Genomic DNA, 13,112 nt, shown 5'->3' on the forward strand with positions numbered 1-13,112 from the left:
ACATCACTCATAACCGATTCTGTGTCCCCATCTGTAATCCTGTCACTTTCCCCATCGGCCACCTTCATTCTTGTCGCGCTGGAATTTCGGACAGTTTCGATCACTCCCTGAGTTTCATGGTCGTAGGAAAATGTTTGGTCTTCAATTTGTAATTTCGTCCCCCGTAGGAATGCATCGGATCTACCTTCGCTTTTTGATTGCTCTAGAGTCGATCTCAACTTGTTTCTCGCTTCCCTTTCAGCCTTGGTATCATCAGGGGCCGCTTTCAGCCCGTATTCTCTCAGATATCGATTGCTCCGTAGAAGTGAGTCGCGAATATCTTTAGCTGTGGATCTAATTAGGACTGGTGAGACTTCTCCGGAACGAGTTTTCATTCTAAATGCCTCTTTAATGTCACTCCAGCGAATGTCAAAACTGGGCAGATTCCTACCAAAACACTGTAATAAGTCATCCTTTAGCGAACAACCCCATACTCCTGGGTTGAACTCGTATAACACCAAGTTATTTTTCTTAGATTCAAATTCAAACTTTTTCAACATGAGCGAGAGTTCCTGAACTTTAGTTTCCTAACTTTTTTGTCTTGTTTAACTTTTTTATCTTGTTTTTATCTTGTTTTTATCTTGTTTTTATCTTGTTTTTATCTTGTTTTTATCTTGTTTTTTATCTTTTTTATCTTGTTTTATCTAACTTGCACTAACTTTTTTATCTTGTTTCTTCTCGAGCGTAGCCCATTCCCTCCGTTCAGATTCAGCGCTGGCAACGGCATTTTCAATTCACTGCAACTTCTCCGTAACCTCACCTCTCATCTTTTGCATTTCGGCTAATAGTTCTTACATTTTCAGCATTAGATTCTACTTAAAATAAAAATATCACGTACCTTAAATAGCCTTTAATATATATCCACGCAAAGGCTAATCGTGCATTCCGCTTTTGCCGTTTACTTCGGGGCACGGCCAACACCCACGGATGGCTTTTCTATTAGTGGCCTGGAGCGCTCTCTTTCCCGATTACTGAACTGCTGGCTATAGGTGGCAGAAAATATCTTCTTAATGGAATTTAATCGACACTGCTGGATTTCTGGCTTCCCAAAGGAATCGTTTTGGGCTCAAAATAAACTGTTCTATCTGTATTTCGAAACAGAGTCACTTTTCCACTGGCTAGCCATTTTTTACCACCTCAATTACTATTTTTTTTTTCACTACAATCTAATCTGGTACAACACTAATGCCGTCTCAAACTAATGTTGGTCAAAAATTTTTGATCAACAATATGTCCGCCAGAAAAGACCTTAATTCAAAAGGAATGACTAAAGTGATGCATTGAAAAAGGAAAATTTTCAACCTTTTATACATGATCCTAATCTAGAATATCAAAGCCTTGCTGACAAAGCAAGGAATTTTTACCTTTTATTTGAGCAGTGTTTGAGTTAGCATTTGCATTAATAGGAGTGATAAATAGGCCTATCTATACATATTTTCAGTGTTTTTTTTTATCTGGCGGAGAGGGAACGTCAATCCCTTCGCCAACTAATTGCTTTCGTGAGAAATATAGATACATTTGTAGGTTAAATCTAAATGTAAAAAATAAATAGTGGACCATAAGTTATAGCCAGATTACCATTTTACTATTCCTGAAATACTACAAAGAAACACTAGCAACAATAAACATATTGTATGAGGAAAAATGTGAGTTCCAACCATTGCTAGAGCTCATTTTGATAGAGAAAAAGACTGTGTGGAAGTCGTCCATCCTTGTAACTTGTTATACCTCTACTCAATTTGTTGAGCGAAAGTTACCTCCGCTAAGTTACATTTTTAGAAAAAATATTTTGTTAAATTCTCAACGTTTTTTTCTTATTCCAATAGTGTTTAAACCAAACTTTTTCCATCTTTTCCAACTTTTACCAAACTTTTAAACCATCTTTTTCCTTTTTAGTCGTTGATATTTTTCGTCATATTGAAGTAAGTGGTAATATAGCTTTTTACAGATAAATTAAATAATAAAATTCAGCTTGATCTCTCTGTATTATTTAATCAAATAACACGTTTTTAAAATAAAGTAATGAGCAGAGCAAGAGCATGAGCAGGACAAACAAATCTTAAGTAGAACAAAAAAAAAAACAGAAATTATAATAAACAATGTACTAAAAGTAAAAAAGGGACATAAGTCTTAATAAAATAATTAAACCATTAACGACTTTATATTCTACCGAAAATACAACTGACATTCAACTCAAAATGAACAGGAATTACTAGATATATGAACTGGGTAGTCGAACCCTTGCATTCAAATAATATTTTCAAAAATCGATATTGAAAGACAGATATTAAAGTTAAAAGAAATACGTATTAGACTTAAGGAAAAACGAGACGAAAAATGGATTTATAAAGTGCCAAAAATAAAGCTTAAATTACGCTCAAACTCAAAACTTATGCGAAGTACTAGATATATGAAGTGGGAAATAGTACCCTTGTTATTCAATTATAGCGCTAGTATCACCCGGGGCTCACTGAAGCAGTATATATCTTGAGTAATTTTAAATAGAAAGAAAAAAAACGTTTCGTCAAATCAAAACTTAAGGCCTTATCCCGAGTGAAAGGTTTACCGGACTTTGGATTACCCCCCGTCACCCAAAGATTAAGTGCTACTCGTACAAACAAGCCAATAAGCAAGTTGTGATACGTTTCGTAAAGTTTATTTTTATAACCCCCTTGAACAAAACATCCAGAATGAAAGGTTTTACCGAGCTTCAGCCCCCCGCCCTCACCCAAAGGTTTAATTCTACTCACAAAAAAGCTACAAAAAGAAATATAGAAAAATTTTGATGTATTTTGTAAAGATTTTTTTTTTTAACAACCTCCTAATCTGCTTTTAATCTGCAACGAATTGGCAATGAAGAGCTTTTAGGTAAAATTATTTGCAGGTTGAGAGCGAAATGTTTTCCCATTTTTTTTCCTTTTTTGCAAATAAATTTTGGGTGTTCTTGGTTTTTCCGAAATTTTATCGAATAATTATCCCCCAGTAGCCTTGATTTGTTGATGTATGTATGCCATTGCCAGATATTTTTTAGCCGTTCATCTAAGATTTCGATTCTCAAGTGGGTGTTTAGGGTGCAAGTAGCGATAGTAATTATTGGTAAAATGCAAAGCAGCGCATTTACCACGGGCCAGAGGTCAGCATTGCAGCACTGCAAGGTCTCAACTGCAATCCTTTTTTTCCATGCATACTTTGTCGCTCTAAAATGGTCTCACCTTACACTTTTTAGATTTGAATAGTCGTAAAATTCTGCTAGCTTTTTTTCCTTCCAGTTCACTTGCTTCCAGTTCACTTCCTTCCAGGCTGGGTTGCAAAAAAACACTGGAAAGGTGAAAGAATGTTCTAGTGTAATTAGAATTTGTGGCGAAAACCTGGATAGTTTACAAGGTTTGGAATAAATAGTAGCCTCCTGAAATATTCCTTAACTGAGACAGCTGCCTCTGTTGTGAGTGGTCATTAACATACCTACTTTTCTTTTTCAAATCCTAAAAGTTTAATCCGATAGATAAGTGGAACAAAATCTCAGCTATGGAGTGATACGAAGCTTTTTGCATTCTGTTGATGAATTAACTGGCAGATCCAGAGGGCGGGGGCCCCAGGCCCCCAATATTTTTTCTTGCATCCGCTTTCCCTTTTTTTCTTTCTTTTTAACTCTTCTTTTAGAATAAATTTGTCAATTTGGTCAATTATTGGCACCTTTGTACCATTGCCGCCCCCCCCCCCAAGATTTTGCTCACTGGCATCCTTGTTGCATTCACCCCCCCCCCTCCCCCCAAATATTTTTCTCTAGATCCGCCCTGGGATATATTAAATCCGGAGGACGGCACAAAAAATAACTTAACAAACAAAGTAAAAAATAACGTAAAAAAAACATACATATTTTCGGTTAAGACATTGGAAATTTATTAGTATAGTTACAAAAGTAAATGATATAAATGATGACAAAAAGTAAATAATACAAAAGCAAGTAATGTAAAGGATTAAAGCATAATTTTGATGAAGCCTTGTTAGGAGAACATCCAGTTTAAACCACTAATGTACGGCTGACCAGTGAATACTCATAAAAAGGATAATTACAACCTTGCAATGCCACATCAAACCCACGAAAACCGTACCTTATTAGTTTGGAAATATTGACCTGATGACCAATGAAAAGTGTAGCCTGTTATCTTTGTTTGCATTTGCCTTGATAATTCTGCTTCGGTAGCAATATATTAGTTCAGCCTCATTCTCTTTGCCCTTGCACTTAAGTTTAATGCGGAAAAAATAGAATGGGTATAAACCCTACAGTTTTTACTAAAATTTAATAAGCCAAGTAAATTTTTGCATGATGTCAAAAAACATGTTTCTTTCATTTTCTTGGACCAGAGCATTCAGAGCGTAAGTTGAAATGAAGTTGGTACTTAAGTATTATACGAGAAACACTCGAGAAGTGAAGTTTGGTTTATGCTAATGAAATATACCTAAGTAAGATAACAAATATAAGAGTTTAGAAACAAATTTGGGCTATATATTTGCACATTACGTGGGGGGGGGGGGTAAAGCATATCATACATTAAATACGTTACCTAGGCAAACCTAATCTAACCTAACCTGTTCTAACCTGACCAAAATACCAACTAAATATTTAATTAAAATATAGGCTAGCTTTCCATGGTCATACACCATATTCTTTCACTATACATTGCCAACTAACCGGGATGAAAACCGGGTAGTGTATCGAGTGTTTCTTGTATAATATGTAAATACATGAAGTTTTATAGGCTGTGTCAAAGAAGACTAGCCTAACTTGTTCCATCAAGCTTTCGTTTCTTCACCCAGCTTTTGTTTCGTCTAGCCATATTCTACTTTCGAGCGGAAACACGTAATAAATGCATCAGCAGGAAATACCTTATAGTACACATATTGTCTCTTTCTTACTGTTCTAGACTGACCCACAGCATACTTTAACTGTTAGGATTAATGTTTTGTCTTCTACTAACTCGGCCATACACAATTTTCCTTTCTCAACAATGCCTCACCAAAGTCCCCCTCGCCTGATACGCAAATCGGGTAGTTCGATAACTTTCACCGCTAGACTCAATTTGTGTTATTGACTTTAGAGGCATTTGTGTTTAGCAAATACACATTCTCTAATTGTTTCTTCAGAAAATATCAACTTTATTTCGTCCTATCCATGAAGAGACAAGATTAGTTTAATTTTTTCTTTAATTTGTAGACAAAAAAAATAAAAGGTGAACATTGAACTGGATAGGCTAGAAATGGTACTACCCAAAGACTGTGGTGCCCATTTTCACGTATTTTTTTCTGCTTTTCTGTAATAGGTGTAAGATTGCCCTACTTATCGGAGCTAAAATTTTGTAGCGTGTTATAACTGAGGCGCTGGTAAGAATCAGTACTCAAAATCCAGTGATAACTGACTTTTATTATAAAATAGAATAAAAGGAAAACTGTTCTAATTCTAATTATTCTGAATTCTTCCAATACCTCTTCTAGGTTGGCTAATTATCTCTTGTGTGCGTCTGTTGTTCAATCCATGTTGTTTACCGAAAAAAGGAATTGATTTAGTTCTAGGCTATCAATACTTCTAATTGCAAGCGTTACTCTTGAATAAATAGACAAGAATTGGGTAGTAAGGTAATTGAAATTCTTTTACCTCAAATTATCGTGTCTCGGAAACTATGAATAACCCTTTGACTAGATCTCAAATGATTTGTTTAAATTAAACCAAGCTCTTACTTTTATATCTTGAAAAGGAGGTTAATGCTCTTTGGAACTTCGATTAACTTAAACTTTACCAGGGAACATTGAATTTATCTGGACGGAAAGGGACCGAAATTCTTAATCTGACAACATAATTCCCCCTCTTCCCTAACCTATCTGTATAACATCGAGGTCGCCTTTATATAAATAGCTGGCACTGGTTTATAAATGCAAGAGTGGCCAAAAAGAGGAATGAGGTCCCCCTTCGTATAAACGTCAGAGAATACACAAGGAAGGAATATTATTAGTGTCCGATAGTCCCAATCTTCTTATATATAAAATTTTAATAAATGCCAGTCAAGTTCCATGGGTCACTAGGCTGTGAAAGGGAAGCATAAAAGCTCTCCTAATCTACTCTTCTTGGTAAAGGTTTTTTCTCTTCTTTAAACATTAGGCTATTCACAAGTTTCTGTTTCTGGGACGAAACTAATTTTATCTTATTTTAATCTTAAAATACTTTACCTTGTCTAGAGGGCCCAAGCCTTGGTTAATTAATATACTATAACCGAATTATAAACCCAAATCACCAAATATAATAAAAATCCAGAGTCCTAAGCTATTTACGTGCGTATTTTCGTGCTTTTATTCTGTCTTAATTAGATTACGCATCCTTTAATTAAAAACCCTTTATAAGTATATTGACAACCCGCAAATGGGAATTTTCACCCTGACCCTAATTTCAGTCTAAATGTCTCAAATGTAAGTATTAAATTATTTCAGTATATGCCCTGGTTTAGCCCAGACGACAGAAATCTCTCTGAAGTTTATTTCTTATTTCAGTATTATTCTCAAAGGAAATTTAAAGGATTCAATTGATAACTTATTTCAACAAGGAAATGGGATTTTCCCGATATAGTCTAAAGTGACGAAAAGCTTTAATACTATTATTTTAACTTTACATTTAAAGAGATTGTGACGAGGCAGGTACTTGCCGTAACTAGTTAAAAAGGTTACTTCCCATAAGTTCCTTTCTAGTCTCCTCTCCTCACAAGATAAAACCCTATTTTTTCTGATCCAAACATTTTATTCAGTTTTAATACTTGATTTGCTTAGTGACCTTCCCCCGTTCTTTTAGCCAATCAACAACTTTTCGTTAAAAAGTAGTTTTTTACAGTATTCCAAGGCCTTGATTCTAAAGCTTAAAATAATATAACACTCTAGGACATTCCTCTCTGGTTTATACAAAACTGGTCTAGAATGGGTCTTCAAATATTTATTACGGGTTCAAAATGTCGTTCAATGCTCAAGCAAAGAAATGAGTTTTCAAGGTTCACGACTGGGTTACGCAAAACGAAGCTATTTTCAAATTCAGGCTAATTTGAAGTCGCTTTATTTCCGATCTATTGGAGCAAAGAGGATTCAAAATTTTAATGAAAATGACTTACAAAATTTACACAAAAATAAGGCCTCCTTGCATAGGTGAAACAAACAGTTTTTGAGTAGAGTCATTTAAATTAAACCAGGTTCAAAAAGACCGGACTGGCAGAAACTCATGGCTCTAAAACCTGCTTATGCTTCCGTATGGTTTGTTTTTGTCTGGTCGTTCAGATCTAGTCCTATCTTTTTTTGAAGTCTATCTTCAAAGTTCTAATATCTTTTTTTTTGAAGTGAATTAAAAAAAAAATTTCCACAAAATAAGATGATCAAAGAAAAGTAAAGAACCCCATTAAAAAAATTTTCGTTTTGCTTCAAACTCAAAACGAGCAGAAATTAACATAAGTTGGGCTCAAAACCCCCTGTACCTTCCCAAGTCCAGAACAAAATTTGCACTTTACTGAAAAAATACAAATGAATGTGCATTGTCAGTTTAATATATATGTACTGATATTTAGTAATCAAAATGTTAATATTATTTGATTTAGAATCAAATTAGAATCATTTGAATTCTTTTTTAAAGTTTTACTTTTATAACTTTAATAAATCAATAATTTTTTTCAGTAAAAAAAATATTGTGTTATGTAACCCTTGCCCTAAGGGCTCTGAGGGAGTTATCATCCTAAAAGACCTAATTTCCAGAACGTTCAACTACGTTGAACAAAATGGATATCTCAAAATTGTAATTGGACGTGTTTTGGAAAATGGTGGGCGTGAGAGGGGCGTTACTCGCTATCCAATCACTTTCAACTATTGAAAAAGGCACTAGCCCTTTCAATTTCCAATTGCCCTTTAGCCCTTTTGAAGTTTCTACGACAACGCTTTCAATAAAAACTTTATATACCCCAGGGCATAACTTACAACCCTTGCCCTGAGGGTTGTTGGGGGAGGGATTGTCATCCTTAAAGACCTTATTTCCGAAACTTTCAACTACGTTGAATAAAATTTCTATCTAAAAATTTTGATTAGATGTGTTTGGGGAAAAGGGGGGCGTGAGAGGGGGGTTAGTTGCCCTCAAATCACTTTCGACTAATAAAAAAGGTACAAGCGCTTTGAATTTCAAATCAAATGAGCCCTTTTTCAAGTTTCTACGACAACAATTTCAATAAAAGCCTTACATGCCCCCTGGGCATAACTTATAACCCTTGTCCTGAGGGTTGTGGGGGAGTGTCCTCCTCAAAAACATATTTTCTATCTGGAAATCAACTACCCTGAACAAAATGACTATCTCAAAATTTTTATTGGAAATTTTAGGGGGAATGATGGGCGTGGGGGGGGGGCTTGATGCCCTCCAATTACTTTCGACTATTAAAAAGCACTAGCCCTTTGAATTTCCAATCTAATGAGCTTTTTTGGAGTTTCTACGACAACACCTTCAAAGCTACAAGCGCTTTGAATTTCAAATCGAATGAGCCCTTTTTCAAGTTTCTACGACCCCAATTTCAATAAAAACCTTACATGCCCCCAGGGCATAACTTAAAAACCTTGCCCAGAGGGCTGTGGGGGAGTGCCCTCCTCAAAAACATATTTTCTATCAGGGAATCAACTACGCTGAACAAAATGGCTATCTCAAAATCTTGATTAGATGTGTTTGGGGGATTGATTGGCATGGGGGGGGGGCTAGTTGCCCTCCAATCACTTTCGACTATTAAAAGGGCACCAACTCTTTGAATTTTCAATTGAATGAGCCTGTTTTGAAGTTTCTACGACAATGCCTTCTATAAAAACCTTATATACCCCCAGGGCATAACTTAAAACCCTTTCCCTGAGGGTTTTGAGGGAGTGTCCTCCTCAAAACTTATTTTCTATCTGGAAATCATTTACGCTGAACAAAATGACTATCTAAAAATTTTTATTGGATGTGTTTGGGGGAATGATGGGCGTGGGGGGGCTAGTTGCCCTCGAATCACTTTCGACTATTAAAAAGGGCACTAGAACTCTTGATTTCCAATCGAATGAGCCCCTTTTGAAGTTTTTACGACGACCCCTTCCATATGAAGTGCCCTGCTATAAAGGAAAACAATAATAAATGATACATTGTGCCAACATCGTTCTTATATGCCCTCAGGGCATAACTTAAAACCCTTGCCCCGAGGGTTTTGGGGGAGTTTCCTCCTCAAAAAGATATTTTCTATCTGGAAATCAACTACGCTGAACAAAATGGCTATCTCAAAATTTTGATTGGATGTGTTTCGGGGAATGATGAGCATGGGGGGGGGGGGGGCTAGTTGCCCTCCAATCACTTCTGACTATTAAAAAGAGCACTAGCTACTCCAATTTCCAATCGAAGGAGCCCTTTTCGAAGTTTCTACGACATCTCCTTCGATAAGAAGTGCCCGGGTATGGAAAAGAAGAAGAAAAATGAAAAATAAATAATATATTGTGCCAACATCGTTCTTTACTTCGGCAGCGCTATTGCGCTGCCTATGAAAAAAATTGTTTTTAAAACCAAGCACTTCACGTTAATTGTCATTGAGGAGAATTCTTTCATTCTCACTTGAATTGGTAACGTAAATTCTTCTCGGTTCTGTCTAATAGTTGAATGTAAAACAACCCTTTTTTTTACTCGCAACTCTTCAATTCATAATTGGAAACAGCTCGTGCATATGGTTGTATTCCTTGTAGGGTATAATGTGGCAAGAGTGTAATCATCAGAATAACAAATTGCCACCCGTTCTTTGGTGTTGATTAGCCGATGAAAGAGTCTTACTTTTACCTTATATACCATACCCTTTCTTAGAACATCACATGTTTTCTTTATAAATACAATTGACGAAAGCAGCTTCATATCTACCCTTAAATTTAATGACGGAGGAGACTTTAGCCACAAAATTACTTGTTTAATTCAAGTCGTTGTAGATGAGATTGGACACATTGGGCATAAATGACACATTGAAACAATTTGGTATTTTGTACGTTTTCAACAGCTATCAAAGAATCAAATTCAGAGTTGTACCCAAGCTAGCGAACTAATAACTATTTCTTACCTCCTTGCGTTGGAGTTTAGAACACTTTTTCAATTTGACGAAAACCACTGTCTATAAATTTTTCCAATTCATAGTCGTACAATTCTGCAAAAATTTCATCATCTTTGATATCTCGTAGTCTAAGTCCTGGGTTTAGTCTCTAGTACTTCTGACACATTAAAAAACTCAGTAAACAACAACTTATTCCCTTTTTCAAAAATATTACTTGTACGATTGATTCAAACAGTATCATCTGCTGAGAATTTGCCTTTTAGTTCACTTTTGTTGGAATATTGTTGGAAAAAAATGTCAAGTGTATTGTTGCCGTAACGAACTTCAAGAGGACTAAAATTGGACAGGTAGCGATGAGAATGTTGATTGTAAACTTGTATTATTATCCATATCATGAATAAAGGTGGCCGTATTTTTGAGTGCACAATATCCGGAAATGAGAATACGAATGGTTCTAATCAATCGTTCGGCCAATACAGCCTTCATTGGACTATGATTATAATACAATTCTGCACCATGTTCTCGTAGTATTTTCTTTACTTGTGGACTGACAATTTTACTTCCTTGATTAGTCTGATTTTTTATATAGGAATCTTAGTGAAGTATTGTTTCTTTTGAAACTTTAATCTCTTTTCCACGCTTAGATTTCAATGGAATTGCAGAGGCGTAGCGACTAAAGATGCTAATCACAAATAGAATATACTTATAGAGTCTATTGAATCATCGTTGCATCTCATTAAAAGTCATAAATTCAGCTTCCATGATTTGCAGGGGGTAGAAGGCCTTAGTTTTTCAATGTTGATTACTGCGATGATTACTAGCCTACAGTTTCGATGAAGAGGGTAGCTGGGTTCATTTTGTAGATATTCTTTTGCTACATTCTGTTGGACATTAGAGGCATGATCAAATGTACTAAGTGCACTAAGAATCCCCATCTCACCAATATTTGCATATATATGTTTCAGAGTCTCATCCATTTTGCACGTAAATGTGCGCTACCACCATACCTCCTACCCTTTTGTATACCAACAGTGATGTAAAAACGCTTTGGTCTACCCTCTAAAATTGAATCATTGCTGCTGGTACTGTACTTTTATTTAGGCTTACTTGTTGTCATCAACGTTATAAAATCGTCCGTTATAGAATTGTCAACATTATAATTTACTAATGTCTGTTGCAATAATTCTTTTAAAATTTTTCAGTTAATCACATCAGTAGTAAAACTGATGACGGTCACTGTATATGTGACCGAAATATCTGGTATTTTTTGTGAAATTTATTATACACTGTCTATTAAAAAAGGATTTCATCCCTATTTTGAACTGTTATTTTCTTACAATCAAATATATTACTAGCTACGCGTAATTCTTCAGGTGCGTTTTGATTAAGGCTAATTACAATGTACCCATATGGCTTGCTTGTAGCCTGAAAGTAAGCTGAAAGCAGAAATTTTGGTTGATCTGGATAGATTTGTTTGTTTAAAGCCATTAGGGAACTTTAGTCACGGACAACTTAGTACACAACGTAATGGATACAGTTCAATAGATGAGTTGCATACATTTATTCTGATGAAACAGGCTGTCTAGAGCAATGGTGACGGAATATTTCATGATGGGAACGTACTGTGAACAATTAAATTATTTCCTCGCTCCAATGCTCTATTGATTCGGCAAAATCATCAATAATAAGCCAAGAATTTGGTTCAATTGAATTGAATACAGCATTCAATCCCTTGCTGAGTTGAACCTAAGATTCTATAGCACTTATCTGATCATATGACTCTTGCCAAACACTAAAGAAATTGTATATATTTTTTATTGATGTTTGATGCCCCCCCCCCTGTCACCACCAATGTTTCGCCATAATTCTGAAATATTTCAATCAAAAGTGTTGTTTTCCTACTCATTGATGACCCACAGAGAAGCGCTGAAAGATGTTATAAACTTAAGCATAATCTACAAAACTCTGTGTGTGAAACACCCTATTCAATGAACAACAACAACTGAGTTAAAATCAAATGGTTTGCTGCATTAAATATATTTAAATACAAAAAAAAATAAAAATACAAATACAGAAAAATTTTAAACTATCAAAAAAACGTGTACATATAGATTCAAAAATGGAATACACTTTAACAAAATAACAACAACTGAGTTAAAATACTTGTTTTAAACTGTCAACAACTTGTGCATAAACATTTATAAAAAGTTAAAATTTAATACAACGCAACAAAATATCTCCTCTAAGTCATTTATAAACAAACAAAAGTTTTGGAGGCCGGTGCAACCCATCCCCCGTCCAAACACAACGGAGTGAATCCCCCCTCCTCCCAGTGGGGTGATTTTGAATAGCTTTATTCACACCGAGACTTTCAATATGGTGAACACACTCGTCTCGGTCGGAAGTTTAGTTGTGCTCAAGGGGAAGGGTACTTACGCCATCTCTACAAATATAAACCTTGTCGAAAATGGTGCCCGTAGCATTCTTTTCGATGTTAACTGTAAAATTTGATAATTCAATCACAAATTGCCAAAAGTTTCCCTCGTAGAATTGTATTTTTAACAATACAATTCCAATTGGTGTCCATGTTGAAAATCTTTTCTTCGTCATGCGTGGGCATTCCCTTGCAACTTTTTTTTATTCCCTCGTTGTGTGTTAGTATAAAGTACACTTTCGGACTCACAAAGACATCCTAGGAAATCATGTCGTTTCCCGTTTCAGATTTAAAAAATAAAAGCTGATTTCGAGCCTGACGTTTGACCAGCTCTAGATAGACTTCCCCGTTCCAATTGGTATAGTTCATCAAGGGACTGATGATCTCACCGTTAGTCAAATCATCGAATAAATATTGTTATTGAGTTTTGACTTTTAAAAGTAGAAAATCTGTGGCCCCTTAGCAGACTTCTACTTGTCACTCCCCTAACCACTGTGCCCTAACCATATTGTAGTAAAATTCCAACA

This window comes from Artemia sp. Qi Xiang Cuo, chromosome 20 (genome assembly GCF_049724085.1).
Source record: "Artemia sp. Qi Xiang Cuo chromosome 20, ASM4972408v1, whole genome shotgun sequence".
NCBI classification, from domain to species: domain Eukaryota; kingdom Metazoa; phylum Arthropoda; class Branchiopoda; order Anostraca; family Artemiidae; genus Artemia; species Artemia sp. Qi Xiang Cuo.